We start from the raw sequence: 18,152 nt of genomic DNA on the forward strand, positions 1-18,152 counted from the left end.
GCTGCTTCAGATAAGTTCTTTACTGTGCGACGCAACTCTTGGCCACTGAATCCGACATCTCTGAGGAACCGGGTTGTAGAGTGTGCCACAAAACCTCGACAACCCACTTCCACTGGATAAACCTGGACTCTCCATCCTCGCTGTTCTGCTTCAGTGGCCAGATGAGCATACCGCAGTTTCTTCCTCTCAAATGCCTCATCTACAGCATCCTCCCATGGCACTGTTAACTCTCTGGGGTCGAGAAACGCGCCGGCGCGTTTTGCTGTTTTTTTTCCACATAGCAGCAACATAGACTTAAAATACTCCGTCATTTTTGGTCATATAAATAAAATCAATACATGATTATAAACTATAGAGGGTCTTCTTTTTTTTGTGTACACTCACATTAACATCAAAACCGTGTGCTTTTGTAAAATTAAGAAAATAAACAGGGTGTGCTTTCTGCCTCTCTGTCTCCGTTAAATTTTTTTCTGGTGCACGTCTCTAAACTTAAACAAAGCTCAGCGAATACTATTCACACAAGCACGAGCAATATATCTTTATAATCATTTAAATTTGTACTTTTAAAATATCTAATTCAAAACTAAAATAAATATTCTCTGTTTATGTAATCTATTAAAAAAGAGAGAGGTATCAGCCGATCTCATTATCGTTCTCTTAGCTCATTATTCTGCTAATCTGAGACGGCCACGGAGAGCGCGCGCTATTCAAACGCAAATGATCTAAGGCAACACATGCAAAGTGTCAACGCCCCTCATAAACGCGATAACACAACAAATGTAATCATCAGATTAATGTAGCCTACTATTTCTTCTTGCGAGGCTGTGTGAGGAATAATCCTGGGACATTTACCTCAGAACATGAGCTGGTTTTTTTCATTTCGAGGAGCAACGGATCCATCTGATAAGTAAGTTTTTTTTATTATTATTGTTCTAATCGCGATATCATAGTGTATCTAAACCGCAAAAAGACTGTTTAAATATGAATCGCGTCTGTGTGTGAATGAATGAACTGAACAGTTTTTACCAAACCCTATTGCTATACTGAGATCAGTGAAAATCAACTGAAATATGTTGAAATAACGTTAAAATGTCTTTGTATTAGCAACGTATTAAACTGCAAATTAATATTTATATGCCCTAATATAGGCTATCATAAAAACAACAAACGATATCCCTATGTTACAGACGAAATATGAAAGACAACATTTCGTTGACTAGTTTTTGGATATATTATTAACTGTTTACTGTAGCCTAAACTATAAACTACTGCCACATTGAATAAGCTTTTGTTCACCAATTTCTGCTCAAATGTTAAATATATTAGGCTATGTTTGTTTTGTCAAAAATAAAGTCATCAACTAGGATGCTATTATAGTGTTTGTTCCAATGTAGGCTTTATTCAAACTAATGAATCCTTAACTTTGAAATATGTATGATAAAATGTATACTTTAGTTTTTACAAAGAAATATGAAATATCCATCTGAGAAGTACGTTTTTTTATTAGTGTTCTAATCGTGATATCATAGTGTATGTAAACCGCAAAAAGACTGTTTAAATATGAATCGCGTGTGTGAATGAATGAACTGAACAGTTTTTACCAAACCCTATTGCTATACTGAGATCAGTGAAAATCGACTGAAATATGTTGAAATAACGTTAAAATGTCTTTGTATTAGCAACGTATTAAACTGCAAATTAATATTCATATGCCCTAATATAGGCTATCATAAAAACAACAAACGATATCCCTATGTTACAGACGAAATATGAAAGACAACATTTCGTTGACTAGTTTTTGGATATATTATTAACTGTTTACTGTAGCCTAAACTATAGACTACTGCCACATTGAATAAGCTTTTGTACACCAATTTCTGCTCAAATGTTAAATATATTAGGCTATGTTTGTTTTGTCAAAAATAAAGTCATCAACTAGGATGCTATTATAGTGTTTGTTCCAATGTAGGCTTTATTCAAACTAATGAATCCTTAACTTTGAAATATGTATGATAAAATGTATACTTTAGTTTTTACAAAGAAATATTACACTTGAAATATTGTTATTTTAATTGTTGCTGTAATTGTAACCTTTTTAATAAAATAGCAAATAATATATTTACAAGGTAGATGTAAACAAAATCTTAAAAGGTCAATATAAGCCTTCTCTTCAAATTATTTGTATTGTGTTTTATTAGTAACACATTTGGGGAGAGGATACATATCCAAAACTTTCTGAAAATACAGTATGAGAATTAACTACACAATTACTAGAAATGTTCACCTTGGATATTATACAATTTGCAAGCAAAAATATTAGTGGAAAAATACTATTTTTTTATAGATGTTTCCAACTGTGAACCAATTTTGTAGTATATATACACATTTCTTTTCTTGTGTCCTTGTATTCTTTCTTGTGGCTCAGTGACACACCTGTGAAAAGCTCATTATCCAGGCTCATTAAACAGGTCTTTTGTCTTCACAGGTGTGAATCAGAGCATTATACATGAGTCACGCCCATTTCGCATATTGCCTTTCCAAACAAAAAGTGTTTTACTAAATTTAAATCAATGTATTGTTTTATGTGAATGATTATGCAGGATGATTTTCAGATCATTTTGAAGCAAAAATCCTAGGCGAGAACATCCATTAGTCAAAAGTCTTGTGGACACATATTTAGTATGTGTTTTGTGGCCTTATTTCAGAGACTTTAAGTTTTAGTTTTTTCAATAACCATGCATAAACAATATTCTCTCAAAAATACAAACATGTACATACATCTTGCTAACATATTATGGTAGCCCTGTTTGTGCTATATAGAGTGAATTTACACCTTTGCCATTAACATGTTTATAAATAACTGAAAAAAGCACAAATGTTAGAGCATGTCAGAACACCTCCAGGACCCCAAAAACACATTGGACCCCAGAGGGTTAACTCTATGAGTTGAACAATGCGTGCTGATTCAGACCACAAAACAATATCTGGTCGTAGGTTAGTGGTGGCAATCTCAGTTGGAAAAATAAGCCGTTGATCAAGATCAGACAGCATCTTCCAGTCCCTAGCAGCTTCCAGTTGTCCTGGGCAAGAATTGGTGTTAGCACCTTTTCTTGGTGGTTGCTCGCCTGGACGGAGGAATATTGTCTTCTGCGTGTAATGATTTGCTAGAACAGGCGGCAACTTATTGGTCATACTACGCTTGCCTTCCAATGCTAAAGCCAAACATCGCAATACTTGGTCATGGCGCCAAGTAAACCGACCTTGGCTAAGAGCCACCTTACATCCTGTCAAAATGTGCCTTAATGTGGCAGGTGATGAACACAAAGGACAAGATGGATCCTCTCCTACCCAGAGGTTTAGGAGGTTCTGCTGTGATGGGAGAACATCATATGTTGACCTAATAAGGAAACTGATCCTACTCTCTTCCATTGACCAAAGGTCTTGCCAGCCCATTTTGCGTTGTTCCACACTCTCCCATCTCATCCACTCTCCCTGCTTGGCCTGGGAAATGGCCTTTACACATCTCATCCTCTCCTCCTGCTTTTGCACCTTGTTGACTACCAGCTTCCTCCTTTGAGCTGGGCCTGCCTTGTGTCATTTAGGAGGAGCTAAACTGAGCCCAAAACCCCCTCTTCCATGCTGTACCTGTCCCACCATATCCCCAATTTGAAAGTCAGCCTTTGCCTCTACTACAGATTTCTTTGCTGACCACTTTCTACCAGTTTTTACCACAGGGGCTGCCTCCCTTACACATTTGTTGCGTGACTCTGCTAAAGTTAGGGCTGGACGATATGGCCAAATTTTATATCACAATATATTTCTTAATTTCGGTCGATACGATATAATTCCGATATCGATATGAACAATATAAAAGTCTCAGAAAAACTGCCAAGAACGCCCATAACAGATGTCTGTTCCTACAATCTTCTGAAAAATGAATTTGCCAAGTCTATGAAATCTGCTGGAGTCTTTCGCTACTGCACCATAACAAACTACATGAAGCAATGAAATAACCCATCATAACAATAATATTCTCTTCTCAATACCTGCTACAAGACTATGTAAGCATATGGGTAGCAATATTCAGTTTGAAATGTAATATGCAAAATGACAATGTAACATGTAAAATGGCAATGCATTTCTGTTTTTAAATTTACATTTGCCATAACATTTGTGCAACATTTGGTACACAAAATGGGGGAATTTTTTTCCGATTTAAATCCCATTTCCTGCATTTACATAAATTTAGGGACTATGGTGTTACAAAATCCAGGAAATGATTAAGTTGATTATAATGATAAATTCTGCCAAAAATAAAAGTAGGCTACTAAACTATAAATAACAAAAATATGTCTTACTTTTTTCAAGACTTGAGATAATCATTTTATAAAGTCAAAAATGTTCACCATTAATGTTTTGTGTGTAAATAAAACTGAAATATACAGAAATTGAATAAGGTTATCAAATAGTCTGAACCTGCATAAATTATAAATTAAATATAGATTAATCTTTATTAAAGCTACACACGTTCTTTAGACAAGATCAATGAGTAATTTGCTCTGTTCCCCTTTGTTCTTTGGTTAACAGACAGAATTGGCTGCTGTCCCTTTAAGATCTGTCGCTGATGAGAGGATCTTATGTGTGTGTTATTATTCAAGCGCTAAAGAAAGAGAACTGGATTCTGCGCGTCGTGTGCGTGTGTGTGCGCGTGTCAGGACATTTACAGGGAGCGATACCTGCTCATTAGAACTTTCGGTGAGCTATTTTTAGAGTGTGGAAACGACGTTCCTGGCCGCGGACGCGCGCATCGGCACAGTCTATCTCCTGATCCTCGTCTGATGTGTTCCCGCTGCTAGTCGGACTCGGCAGTCTAACTCCGGCACATTTTGTAGCACGCTGAAACACCGAAACACCACTGAATTTATACCACTGAATTAGTCTTTCCTCTCTTATCAACTATTTCACTATTAAACGTCGAAGGTAAAATTTTCTTCAGCATTATTGCGCAGAGATTGTCAACCTACCTATTAAAGAATGGCTTCATTGGCACTTCAGTTCAAAAAGCGGGCATTCCAGGGTTCTCAGGATGCTTAGAACACATCAATGGTATCTGGCAACGAATTCAATCAGCTAAAAAGGAGAGGAAGGAGCTCCATGTGACATTCCTGGATTTGGCTAATGCATATGCTTCAGTGCCACATGAGCTTCTTTGGGCAGCATTTGATTTTTTTAGAGTACCAATGTCAATAACAAATTTAGTGAAAGCCTATTTTGGAGATTTGCAATTTAGTTTCTCAACTCCAAAATTCAGCACCGCATGGCAATGCTTAGAGGCTGGAATAATGGCAGGATGCACCATTTCTCCACTGGCTTTTACCATGGCAATGGAAGTAATCATTAGGGCATCAAGATGGGTAGTAGGAGGAGAGCGCTTGGCTTCTTGGATGGGACTTGGATGGGTCACATATTAAGTGTTTGCTGCTAAAAAATGCTTTTTTTGTTTTGTTTCATCTGTCCATAGAATGTTTGAAAAGTAACTAACACTACTAGAACTTCAAAAGGGACAGGTTCTATGGTCAGATGAAACAAAAGAAAAAGAGCTTTTTGCATGTTTTTATTATTATTAAATATCAAAAGGATAAACAATCCAGATGTATTTTTTACAGCCATCTTTGATCATATTTACCAAGGGGGCAAATAATTCTGACCGGTACTATATATATATATATATATATATATATATATATATAACAACAAATCAAGAAAGGTTGTGATATTTGTAAAATGGAGTCAAATTAAGAATCTGTGATTCATTAATTCTCTGTCAACTTTATATAACTGACAAAAGTACAAAGATATCCAATGTTTTCACTGGACAACATAATTGTATTTTGTATATTTAAACAAATTTAGATTTTGATGTCTACTACACATTCCAAAAAAAGTTGTGAAAGAGGCTAAATAAAAGTCAAAAGCTTATAGAATAACTAAGTTAAACTCTTTTGATACAGTCCACAATAAGTAGTTGAATTGGTAATAGGTGAATGTTTCGTGATTGAGTGCAAAAGGGGCAACTCAGTCTTTCCAAGCAAAGATGGGCCATGGCTTATCACATTGTGCAAAATTTCATGAGAGAATTTGTCAAATAAATAAAAAATCACATTCCTCAATACAACAAACATTTATTACATTATAGGGATGGGACGATTACCGGTTTCACTATAAACCACGATAAAATGTACTGACGGTTAGTAATATCGTTAAAAATTCAATTATCATTAAAACCGTGTTTGATTATCACGATTTTAATAACTCACTATAAATCCTTTCCAGCCAGCAACAGTCTGACACAGGCGCGCAATGTTGGGGTTTTTCTTTTTATTCGAGTGTGGCGGAAGGCTGTGATTCGGAGAGATTTTTCAGCCTTCTAAGAGGACCAAATCTGAGGTGTGGTCATATTTTGCCATTTACAAAAATCCTGAGGGAAACTCAATCGAGGATGGTCACTCTGTCTGCAGAACATGCACAAAAAAGTAGCTGTGATAGGAGTAAACACTTCAAATCTGCCGAGTCGTCTTGTGTGACCATCATCCACTGTTGTAGCGAACGCAAGGCAAGTTAACTTTGATCTCAATACTAAAACTACGTCTGGGAAATAATTGGGCACAAAATGTTGTTTTGAGTTTAAATATTTGATCTCACTCACTTGAAATAAACTTGAAGCTTTCGCGAAGAAAAGTTCGCAGCAATAAGTGGCTTTGAGCCAAAGACGAACGAACAAGTTCAAACAAGACTATTAAGAGTGACATTTAAGAGATAATAATGTATATTCATTGTACACTTATAACACCATTTTTTTTACCACATAATTACGGGGACATATTGAATAGAGATTAATGTCTCTATTCTTACCTGTTAAATCCATTTTGTATAGCGTAAAAAACTCGTCCAGACAAGATGATCACAACAATATTATCAAATTCTGTAAACAATAAATCAACTCTGATTTCATTTTCAACACAATCAAAAACGGAGATGCAAGATTACAAGTTGTATTTGTATGAAATGAGAGCGCGCGTCCGTTGTGATATACATGGATGTGGGCTGAGTTATAATGCGTTGCTATTGACGACGGTCATTATAAGGAAGGAAATGCCACAGAATAGAATCTTGCTTTAAAAAGTGCATAGAGCTGCTCGTTTTATTTGTTGTTTGTTGATTCTCAAATATAAAACTTATTAAAATGTTTTCAGTGTGAGCATCAGTTCGTTTTTAACACTTTCATCTTGTTTTAACAAAACCGTGATAATATCGATAATCACGATTATTTCGGTCACTATAATCGTGATATAAAAATTTTCATACCATCCCATCCCTATTACATTACAAACATTGCAGTTTATTGCTCTAGCCAGATCTGCAGTCCTCATGCCTCCCTGCAGGACTATGGCATGCAGGTGACCAAAGGCTCTGGGTATCTCTTTAATGTCCTAAGTTATTGGAACTGTGACTTCAATTGTCTACCGCATGTAAACTATTAGTGTCTTAAGGACTGTTCCACAGGTGCATGTGCAATAATTCTTTATGGTTCATCGAACAAGCATGTTTAAACCCTTCCCAACAAAGTTATGTCAAGCTTATTTGGATTTTACACAATAATCTTAAAATACAGTATACGAATCAGGGACATTGATTTTTTCGCTGAGTTTATATATACACATAAACTAAATTAACAAAATGAAAACATACATTTTTTTCAATTTACTTATATGCAGCAAAATTAAGATACTAATATAAGGCTACACTCAATCAGCGTTTTCAACCAATTCATTAAAACTGTGTTTGACAGAAATAAATGACAGAATTTGTAGAAATGAATCACACTTCTCAGCTTAGATTAATCCATTTGTTCCTGACATTTAAATCAGAAACGCTATTAATATACTGTATCTGCACTTACAGTATATGCACTTATAGCAATAAGTCATGACACAAAGAAGAGCCTATTAGCACAAAAATACTGGCCAACTGGCACAGCAACATATTAAAACCACTGTGATATTCATGATGTTGGTTAACTTTGTATTATCTACAACAAAAAAATAATGACTCAGTTTGAAGAAAAAAAAAGTATATATATATCTGCCTTACCTAAAAAACAACAGACAACAAAATCAGATGAGGCCGAGGGGACGTGAGAGAACGGCACGAGGCCGGTGGCGTGAGTGATAATGAACGTCACCTGTAAGACGCACCGGTCTCGCATCTCTCACAGAGGAGCGGAAGCATAAAAGGAGGAGCGATGACGCTGAAGATCGAGAGAGGAACAGGCCTGATTTTATGTTGTGTTTTGTTTCTGTTTTGTGTAGCCAGCAGTCGTCCGCGAGGGGCTGCTGGCGGATTCTGTGGTTTTATATTTGTTTTATTTCATTATTAAAATTTTTAAATGTTCGCCGGTTCCCGCCTCCTTCCCACAACTTTGAACCTTATTACACAGAGCCTGACTTGTTTCTACAGAACATGACTGACTTCAAATTCTAGAAATAAATTCATATTCTGCATTGTTCGTATGTCATTTCTGTTTGAGTGACACTACACTGAATGCATTTTGACAGACACCTGATTTATATGTGAATACACAGACTGTGCTGGTCATTTAAATTCATAAATAAGCAAATCATCCAAATCAAATGTGTACATAACACAGCCTCTCAAAAACTGATTTGGATCTAACCAATTTGAGCAGAATAATCTGGCTGATTCTTTCAGTGGGTCACCAGAGGAGGATGAGAGATGTTGAAAAAGTGTCCCGTTTTTTCATGCCCTAATCATGTTGTGATTGAAGCTGATTGAGAAAAAAAAAAGAAGCTGCCTACAATCTCAGTGGGTATCCTTTCATCCATACTAACCAACCACAAAATACCAACAAAATGTCAGTCTAATACCATCTAATTCTCCCCTTGCATGATAAGACAAAGATGATCATTTGGCAGGATGTGACACCATTATGGCCTCAGTTACTGTTTATAAAAAGCCATGATTTACTGTTTGAGTGCATCAAGTAAATATAATTTATCTGAGTATGTCCAACACACATCAACTGAAAAAAGACAAATAAACAGTTTAAATCCAATCCTGCAATACTCTTACACTATCCCATAATAAACTTAACTAGCTTCGCTAACATTATAATGGAAAAAACAGACATTTTGAAAGTAATAGTTATTTAAAGGGGTTTGTCTAATTATTACTTTTTTTCTCTTTATTTACATTTTCAACTTTCTTTATTGTGTAATGTTGCTGTTTAAGCATGAAAAAGGTCTGCAAAGATACAAAGCACAAATAACAGGAGTTATTCTAGCACTGTTTATGAACTCCCTGAAACGCCTCCATTGTAGTCTTGAGTTTTCTTCTGGGAGCGTACAGGTCACAATATTCCTCATATAAATAATTCCTGCCTAAGGCATACGCAAAAAAAAAGTGTCGAAGCCTGGTTGAGTTGCATTAGTAGTGTGTTCGAACTTGCGGTTATGGTAAGGAGTGAGACATAGACACACTCGAAAGGGTTGACCAATCACAGCACATTGGTCCAGCCGACCAATCAGAGCATGTTGCGCTTTTCAGAAGGAGGGGTTTCATAGAGACCGGAGCTAAACAGAGAGTAGCAGACAGAGTTGAAAGAGAGCTGCGACAACCATGTAAAATATGTGAAAATTATGTTTTAACCATTCAAGCATGAAAACTAGGGGTGGGCGATTTAGCCTCAAAATTCTATCACGATATTTCAAGAATATTTGCGATAATGATATTTATGACGATATAGACATTTTTTTGTTGTTGAAAATTTTCTTATTATGTGTATCTCGCCTAAATGTTTGCTCACTCATTGCGTTTTTACAATGTGGTAATTTTGTTGTTAAGAGTTTACACAACACAAGGAAGCTTGATTTCAATCTTTGAATGTTAAATGTGTGTAGGTCTAACACCAGTATTCAGAAATACTACAGAAACATAATAAAGTAATCAAATGTAAAATAACTCATAGTCTTTTAGTTCTGTTTCCTGATTAAATTAAATACATAGGCTAATAATTCTCATTCATTATAATTAAAGCTGTCTTTTGTTGTTTTTACGACAACATTAATGACAGACGCATAGCCTATGGCTGCTGTCACTTTTACAGCTAGTGCACGGAGCCATTGCTGTTTTCATTATACTGTCTGTCACACTGTCACATGCGTTTTATACATAACTGACTGTGTTTATGAGTATACTTACCAAGACCGGAAGTTTTACACAATTTTGTTCCCCCCATTAAAGCGATATAATCCGCGAAAAATAACTTTAGTTTCTCACGAGCTGTAGGCTACTCTATGTATGCACGCAGTGCAACTCTCTCTGAGAGTGCGCGAGTAGCTTACTGGACAGTTTAAAAACAGCTTGAATGTTGAAACTGATAAGAATTAAGAAGACTTGAAAATTATAAACTTTAGTTACGATGCACTGATGGCCCGATTGTGCAAGAGACCATTCAGTCATGTCCCGACTCCTAAACGCGCGCGAGAGAAGACGCGCGTCGGCAGCCCCGCTGAACACTCAAGCTGTTTGTGAAATTGCTAAATCGTCATCGGAGGCTGACAGGCTGCTCTCGCGGTCAGACAGGTGTTGTTGTTGTGCGTGCTAGGGAACGTAAATGCGCCATACGTCATCGCGTCGCTATATCAATGATATCGCGATATTACACTTTTTTTATCATGTAAAAATGTATACCGGTATTATCGTGGACGGTATGATATGGCACACCCCTAATGAAAACCTATTCTAGTAGACCCCGAAAACAAAATCAAAACTTAAAGGGTTAGTTCACCCAAAAATGAAAATTAAGTCATTAATTACTCACCCCCATGCTGTACCAACCCCGTAAGACCTTCGTTCATCTTCGGAACACAAATGAAGATATTTTTGATTAGATCTGAGAGGTGGATCACTGCTACATAGGCTGCCAGAGGGAATGAAACTTGACGGCCCAGAAAGTCATTAAAGAACATGTTTAAATATTCCATGTGCCTTCAGTGGCTCAACTATAAGTTTATCAAGCGACGAGAATACTTTTTTTCCGAAAAAAAACCCATAAATAACGACTTTATTCGACTATTCCTTTTCTTCCTTGTGGGCCTGAGACGAGAGTTCAAGAGATTTCCACGACGCATGCGCGAGAACTGAGAAGAGGACGTTCTTCTTCTAATACTTCTTGTTCAGTTCTCGCGCATGCGTCGTGGAAATCTCTTGAACTCTCGTCTCAGGCCCACAAGGAAGAAAAGGAGTAGTCGAATAAAGTCGTTATTTATGTTTTTTTTTTCGGAAAAAAAGTATTCTCGTCGCTTGATAAACTTATAGTTGAGCCACTGTAGGCACATGGAATATTTAAACATGTTCTTTAATGACTTTCTGGGCCGTCAAGTTTCATTCCCTCTGGCAGCCTATGTAGCAGTGATCCACCTCTCAGATTTAATCAAAAATATCTTCATTTGTGTTTCGAAGATGAACGAAGGTCTTACGGGGTTGGTACAGCATGGGGGTGAGTAATTAATGACTTAATTTTCATTTTTGGGTGAACTAACCCTTTAATAGGGCCCATTTTAGTACCATGGAATAGCATTTAAATACAATCGTATATGAATATGGTAATCTTTTAATGCCATAATATTTTTCACTGTACTGTTTAGGTAGCACTAGGGTATTCTTTAATGATGAGCAATCCATATCCATCAATCAATACATAATAAATCTCAGCTATTTCTGTCATCCACATATGTCACTCTATGTAAAGTCATGCACCTCAGAGGGTATTAATGATGGGTCGATTTTGATGTTCATGTTCAATTATTACACGGGGAGAGATCGAAATGTTTCATTCTCCCAATGTGACAGGACCATAATTAAACTCCAAAGATTTCAGTGTCAAGCTGCTAAACAGCACACCCACGCAGAAAGACAGAGAGAGAGAGAGAGAGAGAGAGAGAGAGAGAGAGAGAGAGAGAGAGAGAGAGAGAGAGATGGTACACATTTGTACCTTATTGAGCCCTAAAGGGTGAATATTAGTAGCTTAAAGCCTACAGTATTAGTACCTAAATGGTACATATATTTCCTTTTGATAAGGTGCCACCCCAGTGACAGTACACTTTCAGAACAAAAAGGTATAAAAGCTGTCACTGGGGTGGTACCTTTTCAAAAGGAAATACACATACCATTTAGATACTAATATAAATACACAGTACGCTTTCAGAACAAAAAGGTATAAAAGCTGTCACTGGGGTGGTACCTTTTCAAAAGGAAATATATTGACCATTTAGGTACACTGTAAAAAAAAATCTGTTACATTTACGGGAAAAAAACAGCTGTGGTTACCAGAGTTTTCCTGTTAAAAATACGGTAGCAACATTTTAGGTTTTACAGACATTTAACCGTATATAATTTTACAGCAATAAACCGTATTTCATTATCTGATATAATGTTAATTTACTGATCTTTTAAAGTATTAATATCTGTTTTGTTCCATTGTAATACACTGACAGCCAACAATCACAGCAGTAATGAGAGTCAAATGATCAATCAAAGCTCATCATAAGCAGCTCTTCCACATGAAGGTTATTACCAATATATAGAACCTGCACAGTGTCATTCACACAAACATTAAACACCATCATGGTAACATGTTGAAATTTGAAAAATGCAATAAGCATTAATTTAACTACATTATATGTAACATAAAACCCTAATGTACATAACTGATTAGAAAAAAACTAAGAAAATTATGAAGAAACAGTTATTTTAACAAAATACATTAAATGTGAGGTGTCACGCAGGGAATAGGCTAGTTGCACGTGGCCGCCATGTTGGATTTACCATCAGCGAGTGTGCGGTTGGACACTTCCGGTCTCGCTTTACGCCGGTTCAGGGAGCCGGAGAAAGCCGAAAATGAATCAATTATATCACTTAAAATACCTTATATTACTATCACACGAGCAATTGGCAACTAAATGCAGGATGCATAGTGGATTAATGAATGAAATACAACTGTTCACGAACAGAAGATTGTCTTAACTCATGCTGCACGCAATGAGAATTATGCCTACTGTCAATATAGAGTTACAACTACGATTAGAGTTGTTTGCATAAAATACCGCCTGAACATTCACACGTTTGCCCTGTGATAGACTACAATTTCTCTCCATAAATACTATTTTCTCAATTCTGCTCATAAATTTTCACTTACATCAATTGCTCGCTCAATATTATCATCACATATTTTGCATACATGCTTTCTTTGCATCAATTATCTTTATAGATAAAAACAACGGTAAAAAACACATCTTAGTAATTGTGATTCATTTACATTTTTAACTGTAGTTAACACAATTTAATATAACAATTTTACACGTAGCAAAATACTGTATTATAAACACCAGACAGATAATGATTTATGAAACAGATGCTCTTTATCTCACTTGCACAAAATAAATGCAGTAATAGCATAGAAACACATATGTGAAATACACAGTAAATGATATGCATTTAAATTACATACTAAAACACAAACAGTTAGCAATAATAATGTTACCAAATAAAGTAATGCCGACTACAGACACGGGTGTTTTGGGTCTGGTTGATTAAGTCATCCCTCCAGATTTTCTGCCCATACCGCAGCGGCAACAGGGAATGCATGAAAGCTGACTTTGTTGTAACGTGACGAAACGTAACGACACACAACAATGAAGTGCTGAGGCTGTCACCCAAAGGCAAGTCGCCTCTCTTGAATCCTAAAAATTGCGTGCAGCATGAGTCCAAGACAATCTTCTGTTCGTGAACAGTTGTATTTCATTCATTAATCTGACTATGCATCCGTGCATTTAATTGCCATTTGCTCGTGTAATAGTAATATATATCTTAGTAGCATTTTAAGTGATATAATTGATTCTATAAACAACTATAAGATATCATTTCGGCTTTCTCCGGCTCCCTGCACCGGCGTAAAGTGAGACCGGAAGTGTCCAACCGTACACTCGCTGATCGTAAATCCAACATGGCGGCCACGTGCAACTAGCCTATTGTGGGAATGTCAATTTACATTTTTTCACTGTAAATTATACAATGACTTGTTCTTTTTCACTTCCAAAAACTGTAAATTTAACTGTATTTTACAGTAAAATTACATTAAATGTAACATTATATATATCACAGTTATTTACCGTATATAGTAAGGAAACTTTCTGTTAACCAATTAACAGTTTTTCACTGTAGCAGTCTTTTACCGTTAAAATCACGATCATTTTTTACAGTGTACTAATATAAATCCCCAGTACGCTTTCAGAACAAAAATTTATAAAAGCTGTGGATTTGAATACAATTACACATTAATGTTACCGTATACTTTTCCTGAACATATTATAGGTACAAATACAAAGAAAGGCAACAGTGGCCTTTGTAAAAAAAAAAAAAGTGTTTGGACACTTTAGTCATGCCTACAAATGCATGAATGCCATTGCATTTTATAACAAAACCTCAAACTAAGCAGAAGTGCAAACAAATTAAGCTTAAGCTTTTCTCGAAACAAATTCATTTTCTTTTCATTTGAAGAAACTGTTACTTTAAACAACTGGTGTCAAAGTAATTTTTACTGTATACACTACTGTCAAATGTTTAGGGGTCAATAAGATTTGTTTTTTAAACGAATTAGTGCTTTTATTCAGCAAGGAGGCATTAAATTGATGAAAGGGGATAGCAAAACATTTACTGTATAATGAAGTGAAAACAGTTACAAAAGATTTCTATTTAAAATAAATGCTGTTCTTTTGAACTTTCCATTCATCAAAAAATCCTAAATGTATCACGGTTTCACCAACAAAAAAAAATCACCAAAAAAAAAATGTAAGCAGCACAACTGTTTTCAACATTTATAATAAGAAAATTTTTATGAGCATGCACCAAATCAGCATATTAAAATTATTTCTGAAGAATCATGGGACACTGAAGACTAAGAGTAATAGTTTTGCCATCACAGGAGTAAATTACATTGGAAAAATAAAATAGAAAACAAATAACAAAGTAGTTCTCTTTCATCATCTCGTGTTCGAGATCCACCTATGGGAAGGGCATCCGTACCTGACCTCTGCAGAAGCATCCAATTGCACCAAGTCTGGCTAGACAGACAGAAGCGCGCAGCCAATGCCAGGTGAGGCCACACCCCCTCACCTAAGGGCATATAACATCTGGGCGCGCTGCTATTCCTCTGTTGACATTCGCTTCTCGCGATCTCTGCATCTCACAGCTCGGTTGGATTTTTACACTGCTCACCTCGTGTCTTCAGGAGGACATATCGACCAGATCAGCCTCCGCCGGACGTGACAGTTGTTTATTTTTCAACTACTGCTGCTTTGCATTCGGAGCCGCCCACGCTCTCGCTATTTTCACCGTTTCTCCTCACGGCTGCCCGCCACGGATTTCTCCGTTTTCTTCGCTGGTATGTCACTGTCTAAGCCTGCAGCCTCTCCAGGGGATAGCATGTCACGGGCCTGCCCGGCCGCGTGTGGTGCCCTCATCGCAGCTAAGGATCTTCATCAGCTTTGCGTGGTCTGTTTGGGTCTTAAGCACGCTCGGGAAGCCCTTGAAAACCCGGAGAATTGCAGTTTCTGCCTCTTGCTGCCTAGGAAGCTGCTAAAACGCCGTCTTAAGGTGGCAGTGACACAGTGCACCGGGCTCAGCCCTTCTGACTCGGACGGGGGACACGGTGATGACGACGCGCTACCGGGGGCCTCCCGGGGCGCAACGTCTCTCGTCTGGGCTGACCAGCCCAATCCCGCCTTCCCCGAGGAGGACATCTTCGGGGACAACCTCACTCTCGTCCACGACCTGCCCGGTTCTGGCGAAGAGGAGGATGCGGCCATTCTTGGGGTTTCAGAGGACGAGGAGGCCATCCCGCCCTCTGGTGTTCCCCAGGCTACGGCCCACGCGGTTCTGCCTCAAGCCATCCTCCTGGAAGTGTGTGAGCGAGCGGCCGCTCGTCTCAACATCGAATGGCCGGCACCGCAGAGCGCCACCGACCAGGAGAGGGATATTTATGATGGGAAAGTGCTGGGACCCCCTCCCGGCCCGAGGAAACAACTCTTCCCCATCCTCCCGGCGTGCGCGAAGCACATGAGAAATTATTGGAGCGACCCGCTCGACTTCAAACACGGTCTCACGGGACTCGAGGTTAAGGACATGGCGGCGCACGGTATGGGCGAACCTCCCACCGTCGAACCTTCCATCGCCAGGCACCTTAACCCCGCTCAGGGCGGGCTGCTCGCTCCCCCCAAGCCGGTCTTGCCCAACAAGATGGACCGTTTTGCTGCCTCCGTTCACCAGGCAGCTTATAAGTCCTCGGCCGTGGCTGTCAGGGCCCTTAACGTTTCTTCGCTCCTCTCCGCCTACCAGGCGGAGATCCTTGAAGAGTTAGGGCAACAATTGGAAAAGGGAAATCCTTCTGAAACCCTGTGGAAGGAGATCCTAACGGTGAACGACCTCGTCCTCCGTAACGCTCGGCAGGCCGTCCAAGCTTGCGGGCGCTCCATGGCGCTTTCCGTGGTCGGAGAGCGCGCGCTCTGGCTGAACCTGTCGGGACTCCCTGACAGTGAGAAACGGCGCATCGCGGGCGCGCCGGTGGAGCCCGGCCGGGCTCTCTTCGGCCCCGCCGTCGCACTGATGCAACAACGGTGTGACGATAAGAAAAAGGAGGATGAGGCCTTCAAACTTTGCCTTCCTAGGAAGTCAGTCCCACGCCAGGCGCCCCCTGTGCGTTTGCCTAACCCACCGGCCACGGGACGACAGTTTCATCAGGGCAGAGAAAAGCCCCGCAACAAACCACCCCCTCGGCAACATAACCCAGCACCTACACACAAGCACTGGGGTAAGCCCGCTCCCGCCGCGGCCGCGGCCGGGAGACCTGCGAATTCCAACCCCACCGACTCGAAACGCAAGCGGCCTGCCTGATGTTCAGCCGATGGGGGCTTCGAGTCCATGTTCACGGGCCGCAAGCCCTTCGGACTCCCCTCCTCTTCTAGGACCCCCGTCCAAAAAACCCAGGGGGTCCCGCGGATGGGTCAGCTCTCCGTGTGTAAACGAGACTGCCCAGCTCGTGTGTTCGAGAGATGTGTGTTTTCCCCCCACGTTCAGGGGGCCCTTTGTAAGGGAAAGTTTAAGCTCAGTGACACCACACTGCCCACACTCTGTTCCCCTCACTCTCTCAATAAAGGCTTCGGCCCCAGTGTTTGCCCAACACAAAACACACAAAACACAAAAAAATACGAATCAAATGAATTCGTTTCGGCGGGAAAACCTCTCTCCGCAGAGAGAATTCATCTCACTGCAGAGAGAGGAAATCCCTCCGAACCCCTGCATGTCGCCTCTAGTGTACCCACTAGATGGCGCCATTGCATCACAAATAAACCTGTCGGTCTCACACAGCTCCGCTCTGGCCCGAGCGGGAGCTCTCGCGAGTCACGAAGCGGCTTGGCGAACCGTTTCAGCTCCCGAGTGGGTGATACGTACAGTAATGCAGGGTTACAGATTGCAATTCGCAGTAAAACCCCCGCATTTCAACGGCATTCTCTTTTCTCACACGGAAGAGAACGCCTCTCACATTCTGAAAGAGGAAATTTCATCTCTCTTAAACAAGGGAGCGATTCAGGTGGTACCTCCCAATCTGATGAACCAGGGTTTTTATTCCCGTTATTTTCTGGTCCCGAAAAAAGGCGGCTCTCTCCGCCCTATCTTGGACCTTCGAGTGTTGAACAAACATTTGAGGAAATACAATTTCAGAATGCTGACACAAGGCGCACTCGCCCGTGCCATAAAACAGAACGACTGGTTCACATCAGTCGATCTGAAAGATGCTTTCTTTCACATAAGCATCTATCCTCCGCACAGGAAGTTTCTTCGTTTCGCCTACCAGGGCATATGTTACGAATTCACAGTTCTTCCGTTTGGACTCAGTTTGAGTCCCCGGTCTTTCTGTCTGTGCGCGGAGGCGGGCTTAGCACCTCTGAGAATATCAGGTCTGAGAATCCTGACTTATATAGACGATTGGCTCATCATAGCCGAATCAAAGGAGAAGG

The 18,152-nt window shown here is 39.4% G+C and overlaps 2 protein-coding genes across 5 annotated transcripts in view; one reads left to right on the forward strand and one right to left on the reverse strand.

Annotated features, from left to right (window-relative positions):
* Nucleotides 1-18,152, reverse strand: part of chrm3a (cholinergic receptor, muscarinic 3a) — a 177,272-nt gene that overhangs the window by 87,295 nt on the left and 71,825 nt on the right. The gene's annotated exons all lie outside the window — the stretch shown is intronic.
* LOC143746962 (solute carrier family 35 member D3) overlaps nucleotides 1-18,152 on the forward strand; it is a 347,105-nt gene that overhangs the window by 37,827 nt on the left and 291,126 nt on the right. The gene's annotated exons all lie outside the window — the stretch shown is intronic.

This window comes from Siphateles boraxobius, unplaced genomic scaffold, assembly GCF_051911475.1.
Source record: "Siphateles boraxobius isolate OS27281-9 unplaced genomic scaffold, OSU_SipBor_1 22, whole genome shotgun sequence".
NCBI lineage: Eukaryota > Metazoa > Chordata > Actinopteri > Cypriniformes > Leuciscidae > Siphateles > Siphateles boraxobius.